At 47.5% G+C, this 24051-nt stretch overlaps 1 pseudogene across 1 annotated transcript; it reads left to right on the top strand.

Annotated features, from left to right (window-relative positions):
- The first annotated feature begins 10158 nt into the window (after positions 1 to 10158).
- On the top strand, positions 10159 to 15353 carry LOC308427437 (ribosome biogenesis protein NSA2 homolog; annotated as a pseudogene). The gene is made up of 2 exons: positions 10159 to 10704; positions 14588 to 15353. The product of its transcript is annotated as a ribosome biogenesis protein NSA2 homolog (transcript).
- The last annotated feature ends 8698 nt before the right edge of the window (positions 15354 to 24051 follow it).

The raw sequence follows: 24051 nt of genomic DNA, 5'->3' as shown, positions 1-24051 counted from the left end.
TTTGTCAGCTCCTGTGGTAGGGGCCTTGTGGAGAGAGTAGAGGGTTCAGACACTCCCAGGGATGCTGAATTTGGTTAGTGTCTACTAGAATCAATTCAGCATCCTTCCAAATGCCACCCGGGCTGGCGTTAACTCAGAACAAGCAAACATGTAACGGTAACGGTGTGTATGAGCTATTTCTACCATATGAAGTATGAATGTGGCCTCACAGAATAGAAGGTGGTCTAGCCATATTCCCTGCCCTTTTAGCCACAACGAAGACAGTGTTCCCTTGCTGCAAAGGACCAGGCAGCCCAATCCCTGCTCTAACTCCAGCTTTCTCAAAGCACTACCTTGGGTCTTCAGAGAAGAGTCAGTCTGGATAGCAAATGGCCTACCCTGGGCCTTGGGCCAAGTGTCTCTGAGCCTCTGTGTCCTCACCTGTCAAACGAAGCTGGGAATAGCTCACCCCCTGGCAATGTGGCCGCACACCTTGAGGCTCCTGTCAAGTTCCCATGAGTGCCCAGGGCACAGTGGCAGATATGGTTGTCACCCGTGCTGCCCTGGGCTTCCCAGAAGCAGAGCCCAGGACAATGGGAGCGTTATGTGTCTGAGAGATGATCCCAGGAAGTATAGAGGGGTATGGGGAGCAAGAGGGAAGAGCGAGGGCAACCTATGAAGGGCATGGGTAAGCCTCCACAGCGACTGCAGTTCAAGTCCATGAGGAAGCTGAGCTGGTAGAGCAGCCCTCAGCAGACCCCTCCCCCACCCACTGTGTAAGTCAGTCCCTTTTGTTGTCACTAGGACCAAGTTGGTGGCATAACTGCTTAAAATGGAGGAAATGTTCAGTTCGGCCCATGGTCACAGTCACTCCAGTCAGTCTGTCTATGGCTGGGCTGAGCAGTTCACGTCCTGGGGCCCAGACACAGAGTCCAGGAGAAAACTGGTTCTCTTAAACTACCATGACCAACAGCAACAGAAGAGGGTTTACATGGCTTACATATTCTGATCACAGTCCACCACAAAGCGAAGGCAGGAACCAAAGCAGACCAGGGAAGAGTGCTGCTTACTGGCTTGCTCCGTCCGCATAGCCTACAGAGCTGATTAACTTCACATCCACCCCAGCAACACCTGCCCAGGCCTGGGACCGCCCACATCAGTCATTAGTCACAAATATGCCCCACAGGCCAATCCGGTGAAAACAGTCCCTTAGACGGAGTTTGCTCCGCGCTCTGTGTAGGTATGATGGTCTGCATATGCTCTGCCCAGGGAGTGTGTCACTCTGGGGCTGGGCTTGGAGACACTCCTCCTAGCTGCCTGAGGATGCTCAGTCTGTTCCTGGCTTCCTTTGGACAAAGATGTTGAACTCTCACCTCCTCCTGTACCATGCCTGCCTGGATGCTGCCATGTTCCCACCTTGATGATAATGGACTGAACCTCTGAACCTGTAAGCCAGCCCCAGTTAAATGGTTGTCATGTATAAGATGTGCCTTGGTCATGGTGTCTGTTCACAGCAATAAAACCTTCAGACAGGAATTGATTGGAATTGATTGGCTGGAGCTGTGTTGAGCTACAGAACAGAGAGAATCTGCATTAACAGTGTTTCCTTTGCTCTTCAGAAGGAACTATAACTTAGATGTGGGAAAGGTCCAACCTGGTGCACGTGCCTTGAAAACAGAGTTCTCTCTGTGTGCCCACACATTCCTGGAGTGAGGGCATTCTTCAGTGTTAATGAGAAGCCACTGAACTCTGGAGAGAGAAGTCAAATCCTTCAGAGAAACCCCTCCCACACAGGCCTCAGCTGGTAGAACACCTACCTGTCTAACATGCATGAATCCTTCCGTTTAACCTTCAGCACCACAGAAAACTGGACATGGTCATGCATTCCTATAACCCCGCCCAGGGGAGACAGAGGCAGGGGGGTTGGAGTTCTAGATAATTCTTAGCTACACAGGGAGTTTGAAACCAGCCTAGATGAAGCCCTGTCAAAACAAAAACAAAGACTCCATCTTCCCTGAGCTGTGCCCAGACCCCTCCACTGTTTTCTCTCTTGCTGTCTCCCAGGAGATGTCTCTGCTTGAAGGTCCCTCCTCTGCCTGTGTGCACTTTCCTGAGACACCTTCTTCTCTGCCTTCTCCCCCAGGAGCCCATCCTGCAAGACCCTGAAAGCAAAAAGCTTTCTGTTGCTGGGATGAACTCCATAACCGAAAGCAGCCTGAAGGAGGAAAGGGTTTATCTTAGCTTACGGGGAAACCAAGGCAGGGGCTAAGGGCAGAAGAATGAACCAGAGACCACGGGAAAATACAGCTCAGTGGTTTGTTCCCAGTAATCTTTGTTCCATAGCCTGGACTGTTCATTTCAGACTGATTCTGCCCACCTTGGGCTGGGCCCTCCTCCTTCCACTGGCAATGGGATTGATCACAGGCCATTCCAGGCATGACAAGTTGCTAACCGAAGTTAGCTGTCACACTGCTCCAGTTTCTGGGCCCAGCGGAAGAGAGATCCTTGAGTTGTCTAGCTGTCCCCTGGCTGTGGCTTTGGCATCTCCCTTTGCTCCCAGCATTTGGAAGGCCACACCTTGCCCAGAGGGTTGGGGAGGTAAAGGCGCTGTGGGGTTCCTGCTGGAGATCAGAGCAGCAAGCCCTGAAGCATGCCTCTCCTGGTCCTCCGAGGAATGGAAGTAGGAAAACACAGCGGAACAGATGGCTGAAGATGAGACACAAGAAAATGACTTCCCACCTGGGGCTTCCTCCGAGAAGGTATTCCTCACCTTGAGTGATCTCACGGGGCCATAAGCATCGCCTCTGCAGCAGAGACCCCGGGCATGGTTGTCTGCTGCTGACCAATGCTCTTCCCGGCTTACGGCTCAGCTCCAAACACCTGCATCCCCGGACCCAATCAGGGCTGGCTTTCTTTCAGTGCCGCCCCGCCCCCCACGCTTAACAGAAACGGGTTCGTGCTCAGCAAAGGCCGCCCGCTGACAGGTTCGTGTGGTGGTCTAGAATTGCCTTTGGAAACTCACAGAGTTGAATGATTAGTCTGTAGTTGTGGGAACTGTTTGAGAAGAATTAGAAGGTACGCTCTTGATGGAGGAGGTGAGTCTCTGCGGGCGGGCTTTGATTTACTTATTTATTTTGGTTGGTTGGTTGGCTAATTTTGTTTGGGGGTTTGTTTTTGGTTTGTTTTGGAGGGGTTTTTTTGTTTTTGTTTTGTTTGTTTGGTTTTGGTTGTTTTTTATTGTGGTGGTGGTTGTATTGTTGGGTCCCCTCCCCCAACCCCCTCCCCCAACCCCCTCCTGAGACAGGGTTTCTCTATGTAGCCCTGGCTGTCCTGGAACTCACCTTGTAATCCAGGCTGGCCTTGAACTCACAGAGATCCTCTTGCCTCTGCCTCCCGAGTGCTCAAAATAAAGGGGTAAGCCACCATGCCCCCCCCAACTTTGATGTTTTAAAGCCTACACCATTCCCAGTTAAGGTTTGCTGTCTCTGCACATAAGCTCTCAGCCACCGCTCTGGTGCCGAGCCTGCCCGCTGCCCTCCAAATTCTACAAATGTCCACCTAGCCAGGGGGAGGAGGAAGCCAAGCAGAGAGTCAGGAAGCCTGGGATGCTACTCCAATGCAGTGCAAAGATGTGCTGAGATCCGAAGGCGGAAGATGAACCACCACACGTACCATAAACTGATCCAGAGGACACGGGTTTTACATCGTAAAGTCTGGGAAGGACGTCTGAAAAGAAAGCAGATCAAGTTTGAGAAAGACTTGAAGCACATCTGGCTGAAGGCAGGCCTGAAGGAAGCTCCCGAGAGCTGGCAGACCCCAAAGGTCTATATGAGGGACAAATAAGTCGGGGTTCCCGTCCCTCTGGCCCTCTCGCTGCTGCTGGCCCATTACAGTAAACATTGGAAGGACTCAGACATTCTAGAAAAAAGAAAAAGAAATGTAACCATAACAACCCATGGAACTCTTTTTATAACAACCCTGTGCTGGAAAAAAATCAAACACCCATCGCCAGTGGCGGCCATTATGAAATATGCCCACATTGGTGTATTAGAACGCAATGAACAAAAGTGAACAGTGAGCACAGGAAACAAGTCAGACAGGCTCAGGTGCCAAGTGAAAGAACTCCAGCACGGAAGGAGACGGTGCCATAAATGTCAGGTGATCCCAGCTTTGGAGAGTAGGAACAGAACTCCTGGAGCCGACCGGCAGGCAGGCAAGTCTGTCTCGGTGAGCTCTGGCTTTGTTTGAGATTCTGCTGCAGAAGACTGTGGTAGAGGGGCTGGAGAGGTGGCTCAGTGGTTAGAACCATGTGTTGCTCTTCCAGAGGTCCGGGTTAAGTTCCCAGCACTCACATGGTGGCTCACAACCATCTGTAACGGGGTTGGGGGTGGGGTGGGATCTGACATCTTCTGGCCTCTTCAAGCATGTGTGTACCTGCACATAAAAAAAATCTTTTTATTTTTTTAAATCATGGATTGGTCTCCTGTTGCTGCCTCATTCGCTTAAAATACTGAGAGCTTATTGTCTTCTTGGGATGGAGAAGGCAGAGGGCAGCTGTCTAAGCTCTCATGGGCGGCCCTGGTCCTCACTGCATCGTTCCCCACACCGTCAAAGCCTTGATCTGCTCCCCCACCTCCACCTCCCGTTTTATACCTCTCTCCTCCACACCGACCCTCCCCCAAGCCCTCTCACCTCCCCGGCCCCATGTTGACACCCATAGCAACCTACACCATCAATTATACCAGCAGAAATCCACTCTGGGGAGCAAAGGGTGTGTTGTTTATGGACAAGCCTGGGGACCGCAGGCCCACCGGAAGTGACAAAGCCTTCCTCTGCCCAGTGCGGGAATGTTTGCAGAATATACAGAAATCATGATGGCAGCTTCCCCTTCCATGATGTTTACAGCCCCAGAGTGCTCCCCTACCTACAGAGACCGCCCACCCACACTAGCCAGCCCCCTCTTCTCCTGCTGAACATAATTAGTGCTCTGAGACTCTGGGTCCGAGTGTAGTTGAGGCCGCTCCATCAGAAACCAGCATGGCTCAACCGATCTCAGCCTCCCTGTGTACGTGTCCGTGTGTCTGTCTGCCCTCTCTTCTTTCCTTCATCACCGTAGTCAGGTTTCCAGAACCAAGCGGAGCTGTGTGTGTCTGATTCGGTCAGGCTCTGAGACTGGGGCTTGTCTCGTTCGCAAGTGTCAGCTTTAGTTAAGGAAGAATGAAGAAAAGGACGGACAGTCTGGGGATCCGGTGCACTGAGGTGTGGGAATTGCTGCCTTCTGTAGTAAGTGCTCAGCGAACGGAGTTTATTGCGATCACAAACAGCTAGGTGCTCAGAGCTCTCCAAACTGCAGAGTTTATTAACCCTCCCTCTCCCCCAGGAAGAAAGCAGCTACGTATCCACGTCACGAACAACCAGAGAGCCTCGAATAGTTCACAGTTCCAGTAATGTCTGTCACGACCGCTGCAGTCCGTTTGACAGCTAATGGAGGCGCGGAGCTGTGAAATGCTGGTTAACTGCTTTGCCATCTCTTTCTCCTGGATTTTATGGCTACGTCCTAAGTAGATTATAATTGTTTGGAGGGCAGAAAGCAGGCATTTCTGTATCCTCTGTGACTCAGTGCTGGGCTGTTGATTTGAGTCTCCTCATTTAATCGGCTGCTCCAATCCTCCGGTGGTACGGAGCTGCCCTGGGCTACGATCCTCCCGTTTACTGCCAGCTGTGATCTCAATTCGCACACTGCGCATGCGTCCTCCCCCACCCCCACCCCCACCCCGTTATCCCTACAGACACGCCTGCTCAGAGCACAGACAGCACCATGAAAGGAGTAGCAACTGTGTGCCCACCCTTTCCAGAGGCTCAGAACTGTCTGGGGACCTCAGGGGGGAAACTGGAAAGGTCTACAGATTACGAAATGTCAAGTCCAGAGGTGGAGGCCCAAGACCATAGGAAATAGACAGGACCTTTCAGAGGGGTGACCCTGAACCAAAGTGACTGGAGGCCTGGAAGGTGGACAGATCTTTGTCATTGCTGGCTGACTGGTGAGCTTATGTGACAGTGTCCCATTTCAGGAAAGCCTGAGCAAGGCTCAGACAAACACACACACACACACACACACACACAATGAAATGGGAAAACTCCCTGTAGCCACAGTCTTTAATGAGTTGCAGTTAGTTACTTACAGGTACAAGCTGATCTGTGACGTCATCTCCAATCTGTGACGTGATCCCCAAAGATGCTGAGGTCTCAGTCCCTAGAATCTCCAATATGTGATCCATTCCAGGAGTGTGATCCAATTTTTGAAATTCTGAATTGAATTTCAGAAAAGTTCCCAAACTATGATGGAGTCATTAGGATGGATCCTAATTTTATTTGTTTATGTTTAAATATTTATGTATATAACTACCTGTAGCTGTCTTCAGACACACTAGAAGAGGGCATCGGATCCCATTGTGGATGGTTCTGAGTCACCATGTGGTTGCTGGGAATTGAACTCAGGACCTCTGGAAGAGCAGTCAGAGCTCTTAACCACTGAGCCATCTCTCCAGACCTGGATGGACCCTAATTTAATCAGAGTGGTAGTGCTATATTAGGGGCCACTTAGAGGCACGTACAGACAGGTGACGGGGACACAGCTGTGAGACAGTGGAGGCTTGAGTCCCAGAAGCAAGAAGGTAGTCATCTTTGAAGGTGTGTGACCTATGGACACGGGAACTTCTGGTCTTCAGAACTCTATGACAATGTATCCCCTGTAGGCTTAGATTTTTCAAAACGTACTTTGATAAGGGTTTTCAAAGACCCCAAATCTAGTTTGCCATCCAAAGATAGGGGAGAAAAGATGGTAAATAGGACAAGGGGATGAGGACCTGTTTAGAAGCAGTTCTTTGGAACGATTCCATTCTCTGTTGTCAGGATACCAACAGTCCAGTTCAAAGAATGTCACCAAGCACAAATCAGCAGTGGCAGCGTGATCCAGCAGAAACATCTAGGCCTCTGCTGAATCGGCATGAGTCAGCGAGAGCAACCAGACCAGCAGGAATAGCAGATTTCTACCATGCCTCTCTCAATGAAGCGAAGTTCAACAAAGGATCCAGGCCCAAGAAGCATTGCACAGCAAACAACGCTAGCCCCCTGCCTCCTGTCAGTGTTGAGATCTACATATATGCTCCCAAAACATCCCTCCACGTCCTCTCCATTTCTTGTTGCTTTAATCCACTTGGTGAGTGGCATCGTTACCCAGGGGCCTAGGCGTGTGCTTTCTCTGTCCCTTTTCCATACCCATAGGTGGCACAAATGACCTCACTGGAGTGTGAGGGCTTCAGTTGTGATTAAAACAATGCCGTGTGTGTTATTGTCCTCTCAAAAGCCACCTCCTAGGTGACTGCATAAAGAACACCCCATTGCAAGAAAATTATCCGTATTTCCAGGCTGATGGCTCCTAGTCTGCCAAGCACTCTTCCTGGGGGAATGTTCTAAGTTATTCAGCTTCCCTGGGACTCTCCCTGCCTGCCTACATGAGTCTCAGATGCTTTGAGGTGGCAGAGGTGCAGGCCGTCGCTGTTTAGTGTTCAGTGATGTGGAAAGTTCCATTCTTTGTTTTCAGTGTGAAAGTGAGTGTCCCAGGTTGGTGTGGCAGGGGGAAGAGGAGGGAGAGTTCAGTCGACACGTACATGTGAGTGTACACCGCAGACCAGATTCCTTGTGGGTACTGATGAGGAACTACATGCTTGGGACATGTGACCCCCCCATGCCCCACTTTGGGTGGGAGACAGGCAATGACCACAAGGGTACATTTGATTAGTGTGCAGATGATAGCACAGCAAGGTTATAATCCAGCCTTGCTTTTAGTACTAAGACGGCCAGGCTGGATGGATCATTGGCTAATTCCAACCATTTCCAGTTGGTTCGCAGACATTATCAGCCTTGTAGTCAATTTTTGCAATTTCTTTTCTTTTTAATTCTAAAGATTTATTTATTCTATGTATATGAGTACACTGTAGCTGTCTTCAGACACACCAGATCTCATTACAGAGGGTTGTGAGCCACCATGTGGTTGCTGGGAATTGAACTCAGGACTTCTGGAAGAACAATCTGTGTTCTTAACCGCTGAGCCATCTCTCCAGCCCCCTGCAATTTATTTTCTTAAGCATATTTTTCACTAAATCACCCTTACTTTTAAAGGAAATAGGCATTGTGGTTTTTTTTTCGATTTATTTTATGTATATGAGTGCTCTATCTGCATGCACGCCTGTGTGTGTCAGAAGAGGCCAGATCAGATGGTGTGAGCCACCATATGGTTGCTGGGAATTGAACTCAGTACCTCTGGAAGAGCAGTCGGTGCTCTAACCACTGAGCCATCTCTCCAGCCCGCATTGCATTAAGGACTCTGGTTTTGCAGTTCTCTATCAAAGCTTGCCTGCTCAGCTGAGAGAACAGCGTTGCCTAGTGAGATGTGACCACACTATGTACACATCGGAACGGTGCCGCTGAACCCACCTAGCCTCCTCGGCTTCACTCCGTGCTGGCCCCACTAACGTGGACAGTCATGTGACTCCTGGAAAGCATCCTAGAAGCTGAGGAGAGGTCCGTGGAAGCAGTGCCACTAGCTGATCTCTGATCTTCCAAGTAGAAGCTCTGGCCTCACCCCTGTGCGCACCGCCACCCTGCACCTCGGCGCCGGACTGTGACTGTGGTTGGACAAAGTGTCTGAATTCAAGTCTGGCAATCGGAGCACCTGGTCCAGTCGCTCTGAACTCGAGGAGATGCAAGAGCAGAGACCCCAGGATGCTGATGGCCAGGGGGACAACAGCATGAGGGGCAGCCACGGAGAGCGGCCTCAGAAGAGTGGGTCCCTTCCGAGGCCTTCCTCCCTGCTACACCCGACACCCCAGCCTGTGGCAATCAGCCATAGCGCCCTGGAGACCCTGTGAAGAGGGCTCGCCACTGCGCCCGTCCATTCTTTTCATCCAACTTCTATCTCCAGTAAACATGTGCCCATGCATTATTTATGCAATTAAGGTGCATATTAAGTGTCCTGTGCTTATTCCGGTCTCCGTGCCAATTCTTTCGGCGCTCCTTAGGCTGCCTCGTAGCGCCCTCTAGAGGCCTGTGGCCCGGCATGCGACTCGTCTGTTAATCCTGTTTATTTCTGTGAAGGACCCGGCTTCATTCATTCGTTTCCGCCTGTTTTCACTCCCGTCTTCCCCACATCGATTCTGTGTCTCTTCTTATGTCTACATAAGTAGGATACGTCCTTCACTCACCTGTCTTCTTCTTTCTCAGAAATGACAGTTTTCCTTTCAATTCGATCTTAGCTGAATCTCATCACTTTAAAAAAGGGAGATTTGTTTTTATGTGTACGAGTGTTTGTCAGCATGTATGTCTGTGCACATATGCATGCCTGGTGTCTGCAGAGGCCAAAAGAGGGTGTTGGGTTCCCTGGAACTGGAGTTATTGATGGCTGTGGGCTGCCACAGGGGTGCTGGGAACAGGACCCAGGTCCTCTGCAAGAGCAGTCAGAGCTCCTGACCCCCTCTCTCCAGCTCCTAGATCTCCTCGCTTTTGATGCAACGTGGTTTGGTTTTTTTTCTCATTTGATTTTGAGCTTGCAAGTTTGACTTCCGTTCACTCTCATGTGGAGCTGAAGAAGGGGCGTCAACTGTTTGGGGTGTTTGGCCTTTGTGTCCTTTCTACTTTTGTTTCCATTGCTGGTTGGCTGATTGTTAAGTAACACGGCATCTGGTGTTTCCGTCATGGGAACGCACTGTTCTAGCCACTGTGCTGGTCACTTGCCTTGTTGCGATGACAAAACAGCCTGATAAATGTAGCATGCAAAGAGAAGGGTTTCTTTCGGCCCACAGTTCGAGGCTACAGTCAATCATCACGGTTTAGAAGCCAGGATGCTGGGAGTTTAGGGAAGCTGGTCACACGGCATCTGTAATCAAAACAGGTGAATGGTGGTGCTCAGCTTGCTGTCTCCTATGCATTCAGCCTGGTACCTCAGGCTGTGAAGCAGTGCTCCTCACAGGTACCTCAGGCTGTGAAGCAGTGCTTCTCACAGGTACCTCAGGCTGTGAAGCAATGCTCCTCACAGGTACCTCAGGCTGTGAAGCAATGCTCCTCACAGGTACCTCAGGCTGTGAAGCAGTGCTCCTCACAGGTACCTCAGGCTGTGAAGCAATGCTCCTCACAGGTACCTCAGGCTATGAAATGATGCTCCTCACAGGTACCTCAGGCTGTGAAGCAGTGCTCCTCACAGGTACCTCAGGCTATGAAATGATGCTCCTCACAGGTACCTCAGGCTATGAAACAGTGCTCTTCACAGGTACCTCAGGCTATGAAACAGTGGTCTTCACAGGTACCTCAGGCTATGAAATGATGCTCCTCACAGGTACCTCAGGCTATGAAATGATGCTCCTCATAGGTACCTCAGGCTATGAAATGATGCTCCTCACAGGTACCTCAGGCTGTGAAGCAGTGCTCCTCACAGGTACCTCAGGCTATGAAGCAGTGCTCTTCACAGGTACCTCAGGCTATGAAACAGTGCTCTTCACAGGTACCTCAGGCTATGAAATGATGCTCCTCACAGGTACCTCAGGCTATGAAACAGTGCTCCTCACAGGTACCTCAGGTTATGAAACAGTGCTCCTCCCAGGTACCTCAGGCTATGAAATGATGTTCCTCACAGGTACCTCAGGCTATGAAACAGTGCTCCTCACAGGAAGAGTGAGCTTCCCAATTTAATTAACCTAATCTAGTTAACCCATCACAGCCAAACCCAGAGGTTTGTTTTTTAGATGATTCTCAATCCTGTCAAGTTGACAATGTGCTCCATAAATCACCACAGCCCCCGTCTGTCTTGTAAATGCTTCTCTGTGTCTCTGTCAAGCATGACCTCTGTGTGCAGGTCACTTGCTAGGACACCACCCTGTACTCCGGCCTGGTTGGCTATTCAGCTCAGATCCCCAACCTGAACTGTGACTGCAGCTCATACTTAGTTCCTGGTGACCTTTGACCCAGTGTGGGCTCCTTGGTCTGTTTGCTCAGCTGGGCTTACCTCAGAGTGTTGCTGGTCATTTCCCTTCCCTCCTGCTGTGCCCTGGGTGAGGCCCACAATACAGATAAAATCACAGGGGACAAGGAAATAAAATCAATAACAAAAAAAATAAATAAATAAGGCCAGGTGGTGGTGGTCCATGCCTTTAATCCTAACACTTGGAAGGTAAAGCCAGGCAGATGTCAGTGAGTTTGAGGCCAGCCTGGTCTAGGAAGCAAGTACCATCCAGGACAGCCGGGCTGTTACACAGAGAAACCCTTAATTAATTAATTAAAATAAAATCTTTTAGAGATATTTTTAAGAGTTGTCTAGGGGCTGGAGAGATGACTCAGTGGTTAGAGCACTGACTGCTCTTCTCAAGATCCTGAGTTCAATTCCCAGCAAACACATGGTGGCTCACAACCATCTGTAATGTGAAATAATGCCCTCTTCTGGTGTGTCTGAAGACAGCTACAATGTTCTCAAACATGAAATAAATAAATATATCTTTTTAAAAAAAGAGTTGTCTGAATCACATAAAAGTGTCCACCTTGACGGACACTGTGAAGTATATGCTAAGTTATGCCCAAGTAAGTATGCCATGCAACAAATGGTACAAGAGGTTTGTTGGGGCAAGGAGAGGGTTGAGAACCTGGAGAATGGTAGAGGCAGTGGAGTGGACACGTAGACAGACAGACAGACAGACACATAGGAGCGGAACCATGAGGTGGAGAAAAAGATTGGCACGGAAAAGGACAAAAAATGCAGATTCCTAGAGGCAGAAACCATCGGTCCCGTGTCACTGTGCCCAAGACGTGTCCCTGTCTGCAGTCCCTTACAATTTGTACCCTGTGAAATTTCGGGTTTGTCCAGCTTTCTTCAGCTTCTTGACGCCTTCCAACTGTTGTGGCCAGATTCTGCTCAGCGGGTTCTCCCTAAAGAAGTCACTGCCCTCCAGAAGACTCAGAAGTGACAGGCACAACTGGCCACACATATGATGACCAGGGGTGCACACCAGCCCCCCACCCCACCCCGCTGGTTTCACTCAGGGAAGCTCCCACAAAGCCTCGGGTCCATTGACTGACTGTCCTGGGGCCTCTCCACCCACCAGTGAGACCCAGAAACGAAGACTTGCAAATGGACAAACTGCCACCCGGACCAGGTCTCCAGCTCTGTGCTCTGTAAATTCTAGAGATCAGCCCCTTCCCTTGACCTCCAAGGTCTCTTCCCTTAATAAATCTGACAAGATTTGTTCCCTGAGCCTCAGAAAACCAGCGAGTATGGCTGTGGTGTGAAAAACACCCTGCAGCCCACAGCACTGAAAAGGCCAAGAGGAGCTCAGATTTCAGGCTCAGCTCAGAGACAGGAAGCTCCTTTTCTCTTTCTCTGTGTCCCTGAGCCCCCTGGGACACTTTAGCTACACCCAGTCTCTGCCTTTGTGGCAAAGAGAGCAGTCGCTGTCCGGTCTCACTTTTCATCATTTAGGAGAAAGCATACAGAAAATAAGGGGATGGTTCTGCATAAGAAAAGTCACAAAATAAATGTCAGAGCAAGAGGGGTGTAGAAAAGACTTCCCGAAAATGGCTCAGTGGTGTCCTGTAAGTTATAGACCGTGGATTCGTGGGGACTTGTGAGAAGGAAAGATGTCTGCCTGTCTATGGATATTGAAAAATGTAAAAAGGGGCTGGAGAGATGGTTCAGTGTTTAAGAGCACTGACTGCTTTTCCAGAGGTTCTGAATTCAAATCCCAGCAACCACATGGTGGCTCACACCCATCTGTAATGGGATCTGATGCCCTCTTCTGGTGTGTCTGAAGACATCAACAATGTACTCACATACTTACAGTAAATAAATCTTTTTAAAAAGATGTAAAGAGTAATTATTTAGCTGGCCAGGCATGATGGTATGTGACTTTAATCCCAGCACTTCAGAGACAGCTTGCTCTACATAGTGAGTTCTAGACCATAGTGAAACCTTGTCTTTAAAAACTAAGATAAGGAGGCTGGACAGTTGGCTCAGCGGTTAAGAGCACTGACCGCTCTTCCAGAGGTCCTGAGTTCAATTCTCAGCAACCACGTGGTGGCTCACAACCATCTGAAATGGGATCCGATGCCTTCTACTGGCGAGTTTGAAGACAGCTACTCAAATGCACAAATCAATACATTTTTTTAAAAACTAAAATTTAAAAATTAATGACATAAGCAATGAGTGATAAGGGACAAATATCAGTGGAAGGATTATTGGGGATATAAATTGTAAAGGTGTGGGTCCAAAGATGGCTGCTATCTAGAGAAAATTAGCTATCCATCTGGATACAGAACACTGGCTCTGTGTGTTAGAGTTACAACTCCAACGTGAATGTGATAGGCTAGCAGCAACGTGGCCTGGTCATGGGCACCTGCACCCACAGCCCTGTCTAGCTATTCTCTCTCCCAGCATGCACTGGTGGAAAGCAATGTCTGTGCATCTCACGCATCATTTCCCTCCAGCTGCTCCCGAGCTCTGAGATTGGCATAAGTGTTCCCAGGGAAACAGCACACGTGAATCCTCTGACACAATGTTCAGAGACAGACAGACAGACACAGAAGACCTCATGCAGTATGCTGTCGTTTAAGCAACTTTCAAAAATAGACAATGTAGTCTATGTGGTCCGAAGCTGGGACACAGTTCCCTTAGAACGATGACTGAGCAGACAGAGAGGGGAAGATATCGGGGTGCAAGCCAGCCACATTCCCGTACCCCAGCAGCTATGACTGCTTGCCCACCTTATGGAAATGTTTAGCGCTGACTAAGATCCTTGCTTTGTGTGGCATGGCCCAGCCAGGGTCTCCCATCAGCTCCCCAGGTTGGCTTTTCGTCCTTCATTCACATTTAAGCTTAGTTGTGTGTTGTTAGTTGTGTGTTGGTTGACCTTTAAGGCCGGTGCTTGCAAGGCAGAGGGAGGGAGATTACTGTGAGATTGAAGCTAGCCTGGTGTTCATAGTAAGACCCTGTCTGTGTGTGTGTGTGTGTGTGTGTGTGTGTGTGTGTCCCCAATTACTACACGTTTGTGTATGTTCAAGTGTGCATGGGTGCATGTGTGTGCATGAAGGCCAGACATTAACCTGAGCTGTCCCTCCCGAGGAGGTGTCGCCCTAGTTATCTTCTTAAAGACAGGGTTGTTTTACTGGGACTGGGGCTGATCCTAGGCCAGGCCGGGAGCCCCAGGAAGCTGCCTGTTCCTGACTCCCTAGCGCTGAGACCACACCTCTATGCCTGGCACTTCACAGGGGTTCCAGGGCTCAAACTCAGCAACTCATATGTGAGGGTCAAGCCCTTTACCACAAGGTCGTTTCCCCAGAGCTGCCCCCACAGTTTTGAAGTTCTCCTGTTCTTATACAAGGTGTTCCCATGTTTCTGACCTTTTTGGTTTTGTTCAATTAAAGCTTATTTTTAAAAACCATACCTAGAGCCTTTCTCGTTCTGGCCTGAGCAAAGCAGGCTCATGGGCCAGTGACGCCCAGAAATTAAGAAGTTTTGGAACCCAAGAGGTTGCGGACAGATGGCTGCTCCTCGGCTGTAATCTTGCCACAGAATGAATATATTAAATTGCATTGCAAGTGATATGGATATCGTTTGGACTACCATGAGAAAAAGAGAAAGAAAGAAGGTCGGGAGGCCCGTGAACGCTCAAAGAAGGCAAAAAATAAATAAATAAAATAAATAAAATTGGCCTGAAGGCTAATCTCTACCACAAACAGCGCCATGCTGAGAAAATACAAATGAAAAGAGAAACAAGGAGCAAAAGGAAGAGGAGAAGACCCCACAGGGAGCAGTCCCTGCCTATCTGCTGGACAGAGAGGGGCAGTCGAGAGCAAACGTACTTTCCAACATGATTAAGCAGAAACGAAAAGAAAAGGCGGGAAAATGGGAGGTTCCTCTACCCAAAGTTCGTGCCCAAGGAGAAACAGAAGTATTGAAAGTTATTCGAACAGGAAAAAGAAAAAAGAAGGCATGGAAGAGAATGGTTACTAAAGTCTGCTTTGTTGGTGATGGTTTTACAAGAAAACTGCCTAAATATGAACGATTCATCAGGTCAATGGGTCTGCGTTTCAAAAAAAGTCCATGTCACACACGCTGAGCTGAAAGCTACCTTTTGTCTGCCTATATTTGGTGTGAAAAAGACTCCATCATCCCCACTGTATACAACCCTGGGTGTGATCACCAAAGGCACAGTTACTGAAGTGAATGTGAGTGAGCTGGGCGTGTGACACAGGAGGCAGGGAATTTGCGGAAAGTATGCCCAAGTTACCAACAATCCTGAAAACGATGGTGCATAAATGCAGTCCTGCTGGTTTGACAGTGACGTCATACAAGTCATTCCACTCACTACCGAAGACTACACACCGTCGGGAAAACACCGTCGCTGTGACCTTTCTGAACTACCAAGCAGCCTTACCGCATGTGCAGTCATCAAGAAGTATTTATTAGATTGTAAAGGAAAATAAACCACTGCCCAGTTTTACAGTTGGTCTTTAGGGCATCGAGGCTCACGTGTCAGTAAAATGTAGTGACTGGGTTGTAAGCACACAACAGCTCCGAAGGTTTGCACCAGTACAAGTCTGTCAGTGCCTGAAAAGCCCCCAGCGTAGCTGGCAGTACCTGGGAAGGTCAAGTGTTTCCCATCTCATTGCCACTAATCCTAAAACGTGGAACATTTTAAACATGGTAGTGTTTAAATTCATTAAATGTTACATTAAAAGTCTGAGAGAAGTAAAACAAGCAAACAAACAAACCACATACACAGGGCTGGGGGGAAGGCTCAGCGGTTAGAGCACTGACTGCTCTTCCAGAGGTCCTGAGTTCAAATCCCAGCAACCACATGGTGGCTCACAACCATCCGTAATGAGATCTGATGCCCTCTTCTGGTGTGTCTGAAGACAGTACTGTGTGTATGTGTGTGTGTGTGTGTGTGTGTGAGAGAGAGAGAGAGAGAGAGAGAGAGAGAGAGAGAGAGAGAGAGAGAGAGAGAGAGAATGGGAGGGAAGGAGGGAGGGAGGGACTGAGACAGCAAGGTGGACATTAGAGTTCTCATCGGTAAAGCCACTTTCTGCTGCTGAGCCAGCACTGGCCATGCGACCCTGGGTCGGTTACTTCCAAGGAGCCCTTTAAATGAGTCTCAGCAGCTGGCTTGCCAGTCCCCAGTAAATCCTAACTGGTACCCTAGGATACTCCGAGTGGCTTGCTCCACGAATACCGGAGACGGGTCCAACTTTGGGGAGTGGATCATCTCTAGCTTAGGAACCCCAAGTCAGTTCTGAGCCCTGCAAAAATCCCAAGGCACCCACAGAAGACACTGTGAAGGGACAAACCTGTGTGGCTGCGTCAGAAACGCGGGCTGCAGAGCCATCTGCTGGCCGTGCTGGGAACGTGCTGGCTGAAAGCAAATGGTCGCTTTGTGGTTCCCCAGAGGTGCAGAGGTTCGGAGGTTCGGAGGGATGCTTATGGTTCCGGTGGTCCAGTGTTCCCCATCTCTTTCCGTCCCGGGACCCTATTTTAAGGTTGTCAACAGAACACGTGCAGAAAAATGTGACCCCCGGTAGTTAGAAGCTTTGTCCCAACACCCGAGATTCATAATCTTGAACGAAAAAAGTTCATGTCACAAGATACATGAGAAACGTCCGGGAGATTAAAGAGATGGGACAGATAAAGACACTGGGTCATCAGGTAGGAGGGGAGCTTGGGTCCTGCCCTCCACACAAGTTGCTCCCAAAGGGAGCACCAGGAGGGGAGGCTCCCAAGATGCACGGATGAGTCTTCAGCTAGGAATGGGAAGCACCCCATCTCCCACACACCCCACTCCCCTCTAAACCATGTATGGAGGGTTCCCAATGGCTCCAAGTGAATAATAATAATAATAATAATAATAATAATAATAATAATAAGGAATGATAAGGCTCCCTTCCACAAAGCCTCCAATGCTTCAGGCATCATTAGTCTTGGAGGGACCAGATTAAGAGAGATGTGAACCAGGTTCTCAAAGCCCATGATGGCCATAATTATTTTCTTCTTATAACTATAAAAGTAGCTGATTGGTTTTGGCGCTGATTATTTTTATTATTTTAATTATCTTTTAAATAGCTTTGTGTTCATTTCATGGTGTCAGTCACCATATGGTGACTAGACAGAAGAAGGCTCTTGCTGATCAGAGAGATGTGCCGAATTGTTAGAAGGTTAAAAGCCAGTGGTCTGTATTTGACTTACAAATGGTTTAGGGACAAATACATACATATATACCGGTATACATGTCTACATATACTTATCTTGAGATAGGGTCTCACGTAGCCCAGGCTGGCCTCAAACTCCTGATTGCTAGAACTTCAGGTGGGCACCCCCACACCCAGTTTAGGAGATTCTGGGGGTAGGACCCAGGGTTTTATGCAAATGAAGTAAGCGCTCTACCCACTGAGCTACGTGCCCTGCCCTCCTTAGGCTGCCACGACCCTTTGTGTGATGCTTGTACAGGGATTTTTTTTTTTTTTGTACTAGTTTTCGTAACTTGTCAAAAAGTCTGAAATTAGGTAAGATGACAAGTAACCCCGCCCCAAGTCAAATAATGGTGGGGTCATGCTGCTCAAGCAGTAACAGCTTGCCTTTCCTGGAGGCCCTTAGTAGGTGCCAGGCAGGTGCTAATTGCTTTTTAGGGCTGTGTCCTTGAGTCCACGGCAGCTGGTGGAGGAGGAGGTGTTGTTGTCCTTCATTTGCAGGTGAGAAAACCGATGGGGTGAGAAGTCCAGGTGGGGGCCCAAGGTCACCCTGCTAATGAGGGATGGTACGGCCTTCCCCTACCTCCTCTTCTGGGACAGCCTGTCTTTTTTCCAAGCCCACCACCGAAGGGGACCTTCTCTCTCCACAGCACACCAGCCTCTCTCAGGGGTTACCCCACTTTCTGTCTCCTGCTGTAACTCCTTTAGAAGTGACCTCACAGCAGGCTCCAGCCCTGGACCCAGATGCTTAGCTTCCAAACCTTCTGCTGCTGGCCGTGGGATCCTGGGTGAGTCACTCCACCTCTGAGCACCTTGGGAACAAAAGCACTGTGATAAATCAGTTCCTTACGCAGGACTAGCGGGCAATCAATACATTGTCTGGCGAGCAGCAGTCTTGTGTCCTCTCAAAATGTCAGTTTTACATAGTTTTTCCTCAGATAAATTGGTTATGAGTACGTGTCCGAGTTACATTTCTAGCTTGCCGCAGAACCCAGTCCAGCTTCCTTTCAGGAAACGAGAACAGTTGAATAGCCATTATTAAACTGGATATAAGACATGCAGTCGCTGATAATCACTGGGTGTTTGGGTAGTTGATTTCCCTAAAGAGGTTCTAATCCTGTTAAAGTTTATCAGAAAAATGCTTACGTACTTACCAGGAATACTAAATAAACAGCCCCTTGGTGGTGGTGGTGGGACAGGGCAGCGGTGAGTGTTACATCAGAATCTCTCTCTCTCTCTCTCTCTCTCTCTCTCTCTCTCTCTCTCTCTCTCTCTCTCTCTCTCTCTCTCTCTCGCTCTCGCTCTTTCCAGCTGGGGCTTGTTGCTCATTGACTTTTGTTTGTATTTTTTGGTTGATATATTTTATGTATGTGAGTACACTGTCTTCAGACACACCAGAAGAGGGCATCAGATCCCATGACAGATGGTTATGAGCCACCATGTGGTTGCTGGGAATTGAACTCAGGACCTCTGGAAGAGCAGTCAGTGCTCTAACCACTGAGCCACCTCTCCAGCCCCAGTCTGTCTCTTCTTAAATCACAGTGACCAAAGCTGACATTCCCCTCTCTCTACACTTCACTCTGGCCTGAGCTGTGTGGCAGGCCCAACTTGAAGCATGTCACGTTTGTTCCTGTCTCCCCCACGACCCCACTTCCACTTGGAATGATCAGTCACAGAGCAAGGCTGTGGGATAGGCATGTGAGAGAAACACACATCCTCCTCTGTCCCCAAAGACAGAAATAAAAGGGTTTCAGAGGGCGACGAGGTCACTCAGTCTCCCGCCATGTGGAGGGTCAGCAGTTTGGGTAGAGAGAACTTGGTTGGGCCGTCTTCCTGCTACCGTAGGATGAGGTTCTTGCCAACTTGAAAAGAAAACACAGGGGTGGCAGAGGACCAAAGCCGTGTTACCAAGCACAGATTCTTCCTTCTGACAACACGGTAAAGGGCTGGATCCAAGTTGCTTATGAATGTTTCCTGAGGGATTTGTGGACATCTTGTTACAATATGGACAGATGGAGTGGGCAGCTGGCCGGGCTCTTCTGGAAGCAGCAGACTGCCCGTCCTTCACGAAGGCTGCTCCACAGGCAGGAGGGCCATCTCCAGATAAATATGAAGTGAGGTTGGTCGGTTCTCAAAGTGTGGTCCCTGAGCAGCGACAAGAACTTATTAGAAATGAGAACTCCTGGGGCTGGATATAGTTTGGTGGTGAGGAGCACTCACTGCTCTTCCAGAGGACCCGAGTTCGGTTCCCAGCACCCACATCAGGCAGCTAACAACCATCTGTAACTCCATCTCCAGGGGCTCTAACACTCGTCTTCTAAGTGCGGATACTTGCACTAACGTGTGCATAGATACACACATAATCAAAAATAAGTCTTCAGAAGGATTCTTGTCCCCACCCAACATGTACAGATTCAGAACTGGCTGGGGCCCGGTGATCCTGCTTAAACTTGCTCGTCTGTGTTCTCTCAGATGAATCCTTTGCAAGCTGCCCCACCTAGAGAGGGAGACATCTTGATGCTGCCCTGTATCAGGACTCCACATGCAAAGTAAAAACAGAAGGAAGAACCAGCCAGAACAGGTCTTTGCTGCCCAGGACCCTACAGATGCTTAGAACAAAATGTCACTCACCGGAAAAGAGTACCAGCTCTGAGAAGAGCCACTGCAGCGGCTGCCCAAGGAAAAGGTGGCTTCTAGATGGGGAGAACCAGAAAATCCTCACCCCATGGCACACACTGATTTTTTAAATAAATCTTTGTGCATTGCTAACTGTTCACGATGGCCAGTGACAGATCCTAAGCAGAAGGTAGATCTGACACCACGGCCTCTTACAGCCAGCTCTCCTGTAGACCCTTGGCTCTTTAGCTCCTGGGCCTGCTGATGACACTGCCTGCACCATCAGCAGCTACTCTGAATCAGGCAAAGGCCTGAGGGTTTGAAAGAAGGACATGACTTGGGTCATTTGTGTTACCAGAATGCCATTTTACTCCCTGAATCCAGCCCCCCAAGACATCAGCTACAAAGGCAGTATGCAAATTCCCTAGCTGCCCAGTGAGAGGACAGCCCCTGAGTCCAACCTGTAACCTCTGTCAATGTAAACAGGAACACAGGTGTGAGTCATTGGCTTGTGACTAGGCCAATATGAACTTCAAAGAAGGATGTGTTGTTTTCCCAAAGTCTAGGAATATAAGTAGGCAGTTCAGCTAACCGGGGGACAGCATCGCTCCCAACAGCTCCCCCCCAAATTATTTTATAAGTTAGCATCTGACTTAGGTGACCCACAGATATCAGCACTTGTCTTACCTGTCCTTGAGAAACCGACTTGCCCCCCCTGCCATGCGTTCTCAGTCTTAGGTTGGCAAGCACCCCCCTACACACACACCCTGTGGTCTTTCTCATCTCTGGCTGCCTAATTTATTCATGCTTAACCGAGCTAGAGCTATAGGGTTGCTCACTGCTAGTCTGTCAGCTGACAGCTTGGCTCTGGGCTTGTCTTCTGCCTAAGCGACATAAGGAAAGATACACAGCAAGTCTGCTCCAAGGGCTAATATGCCTAGAGCTGTGGTAGTAGTTCAATCTTATGAGCCTTTTGAAACACAACGAGTTGTTCCTGCAACAGTGTTGTCTGTTAATTTAAATTTAATACTCCCAATTTAATGCATATCCAATTAAATGAATTAACTTAAGTGGAGAGGGTATCAGCCACTTCTCCAGAAAATTCCACTGAGCAGCTGTGGCAATAAGGTGGGGAGGGGCAATGCCAAAAACCGCAGCTACAAAAGCAGCTGCTGAAACAGCACTAATAACAGCTGCGGTCAAAATCCTCCTGGTGCAGGAATCAGTTGATTCTCTCCAGTTCGCTCCACGGGCACAGGTGCAGGTCCTGGGATCCTTGTCATCACTTCGGGGTCTTCACTCTCTCAGAGGCTTCTCAGAAGACATTCCTGTTGAGAACAATTAAGACTATCCCCTTTGTTAATATCAATAGTATGATTCCATGGGTTCAACAGGATGGTCACAGCTCTCAGGAGCCTAGACAGGTGATTCCTGAAGACACACAGAGCCTTGGGTCCTACTCAAAATAGGGTCTGGTCCCTGCCACAAGCCAGAAGCAAGATCTCACCATCACACCATTCCCTGCTGCACTGGGCACACTCTCCAATGTCGACCAGCTGCAGAATGGCCTTCAAATTTTACAGTTAAAAAAATTAAATATATAAAATTAAGGATAAATGTGCATGAGGGGAGATATGCTCCCCTTTATGTTTTAGACAAATACATCTTTATGGTTCAATGAGCACGTTCAATGATGGTTTGTCCTTAAGGATTATAGGGAATTTTAGTTTTATAAATTATAGCATATTTTGAACAAAACTGTTCAAACCCTTTACTGGAATAGGCAGGACCGTAATCTGTTTTAATCTTCTTGGGAACATTTATATATGTAAAGGCTTGTAAGTAGTGATTTTTTGACACCTTTAATTAAAAGTGGTGAGAAATTATCTCACCACTATGTGCAGATGAAAATATCATTCTTGATTAAGTATCAATTGAAACATACACAGATTATATTTTCTTTAAAAAAGGGACATGTGTGACATCTATTTGTCAAATATCACTGGGAATCAGACCCCTAGGATTGACTCCCAGATTAGGAGCAGAAATGAATTCTGCACAAATGGGACATTGAGTGACTATCTGTAGAGCTTGTAATTTTGTAATGAAACCTTAAAGATCATTTAATGAAATTTAGTATGTATCTCAATAGCTTTATCCACATTAAATTCTTCTACAGCCAACGAAAGAGAGTGAGTGTATGCACCTGTAAGTGGATTTTCTCTGGAAAGAGGTCCTGGAAGGGCAGTATGGGCTCTAATGTGCCCTACAAATATAGGAAACTTTCTTTGCCAAATAAAAGTCTGTAAGTTCAATAACTGATCAAGAACTGCTGACACAGGGGTGATATAAGCGGCAGTTTCTAAAGGTGACAAAATTTGAGCAACATAGATTCTATCAGTGTAAATATTTAGGGCCTCTTCAGGAAACCTCTACAAAGCATAATTTCAGCCACTGAGCAGATTTAACTGCTACTTGATAGGTCTCGTGAATCTCTTCAGATACCACAGAAGCAAAGCCATTAGAGGATCCATCTGTAAAAACTAAACTGGCATGGGGAAGAGGGACAGAGGAAACCACCTTAGGAAACACGATGGGATGCTCTTTAAAAACTGAGCCAATTTATTAGGATAATTATTATCAAATTTACTAATGGTATTGCATAAAAATAGAGCCCAATCTGTATGGATTTTGCTAAAACCCATATCTGCTCTTTTGTATTAGGTGTAATGATAACTTTTGACCTTTTTTTTAAAGGTCTGTACTGCTATTTTTTGTGTTTTAAAAATTAAATTAATAACAGCTTGGGAGTTAAAAACAATTTTTGAAGGTGAGGCTTGCAAATGTACCCATAAAGTAGGTCCTTGTCAAAATACTCTTGTTGGAGTATGATCAGATGGAAATACCAATAATTGTAGAGGTGTTGAACAATCTATACATTTCAAATGAGCTATTTCCAATGTTTTTGGACCTTTTGCAAACAATCTCTGGCTTCAGCAGTAAGTTGTCTATCAGAGATGAGATCAGCATTACTCTTAAGAACACCAAAAGAGAACACAATTGTCCAGAGAATATACACTTTTAGTTGCTTCTTCAGTTAAAGCAATTGTAACTAGAAAGCCTAAAAAGGTTTTAATATTTAAGTAAATATTTTAATTTTCTAAAACCAGGAGTATGAGTAATATCCATTTGCCATAATTGGTTAGGTCTAAGTTCTCCAGCTAACAGTTCCCCTGTAAAGCCTAGGACTTGCCTGGAATGCAAATTGGCTGTGGCATTGCCCTTACTTAGGGGTCCAGGCAACCACGTACAAGCTCTTAAGTATCCCATACAATAAGGGACAGTGTTCTCTGTATAAAAATAAGTTGTATTTGTATAAACAGCTGTAAAACTCAAGAATTAGCAGTATCTAAAAGAACAATTACAAACCATAAGCTACATATGGCTATCAGTAGACAAACTTAAAATTTTAATTGTTTAACATTTAAAAATGGTGGCTACAGCATGAAATCCAACAATCATCGCTGCTGCAGCAGGGGAAACTCGAGAGAATAAACATGTGGTCTGGTTACATATACTGTCCTCTCACTAGATAAGACATCTATAAACACAGCAATTGCATTATCAATGGGCTGCATGCATAAAGTTACAGGAAATTTAAAAGCATGCATAGAGAAAATAATTTTAACAACTTGTCTTTTGGATAATAATTATCAATTTTGCCTAAAAAGTTTTCATATGGAATAAGACAAATATCACTATTCTGCAATGACCAATTTAATGGCTGTTTGGAATAAGAAACAAATATTTCATCAGGTTAAGACATTCCTTCTTAAAAAATATCTTCAAGATTGTAGCCTACAATTCTGTATTAACACGGCAAAGGCTACATAATAGGATGTTAAAACTTAAAGAGGAAAAAAGATTAATTCAAACGAATGCTTCCTTCTGCCAAAAGGACTGCTGTGGGGGCAATTTTTAGCATAACATACACAAAAACATTTTACCATTACCTCTTTTTATCCTCTTTTGCTTAAGCACAATCACTATGATCCACCAACAGTGGTTCCCATTTCTAATACACCCCGATTTCCTTATGTGCTGGCCAGCCTCCGAGGGGTGACCCTTCAGCATATCCTTTCTTTCCCGCATCAGGGTGGGGCCTCCACCTGACAG

The sequence above is a fragment of the Micromys minutus genome (assembly GCF_963924665.1).
Source record: "Micromys minutus genome assembly, chromosome: 11".
Lineage (NCBI taxonomy): Eukaryota > Metazoa > Chordata > Mammalia > Rodentia > Muridae > Micromys > Micromys minutus.
The sequence above is the reverse complement of the archived record's forward strand: the minus strand, read 5'-3'. Positions and strand labels throughout refer to the sequence as shown.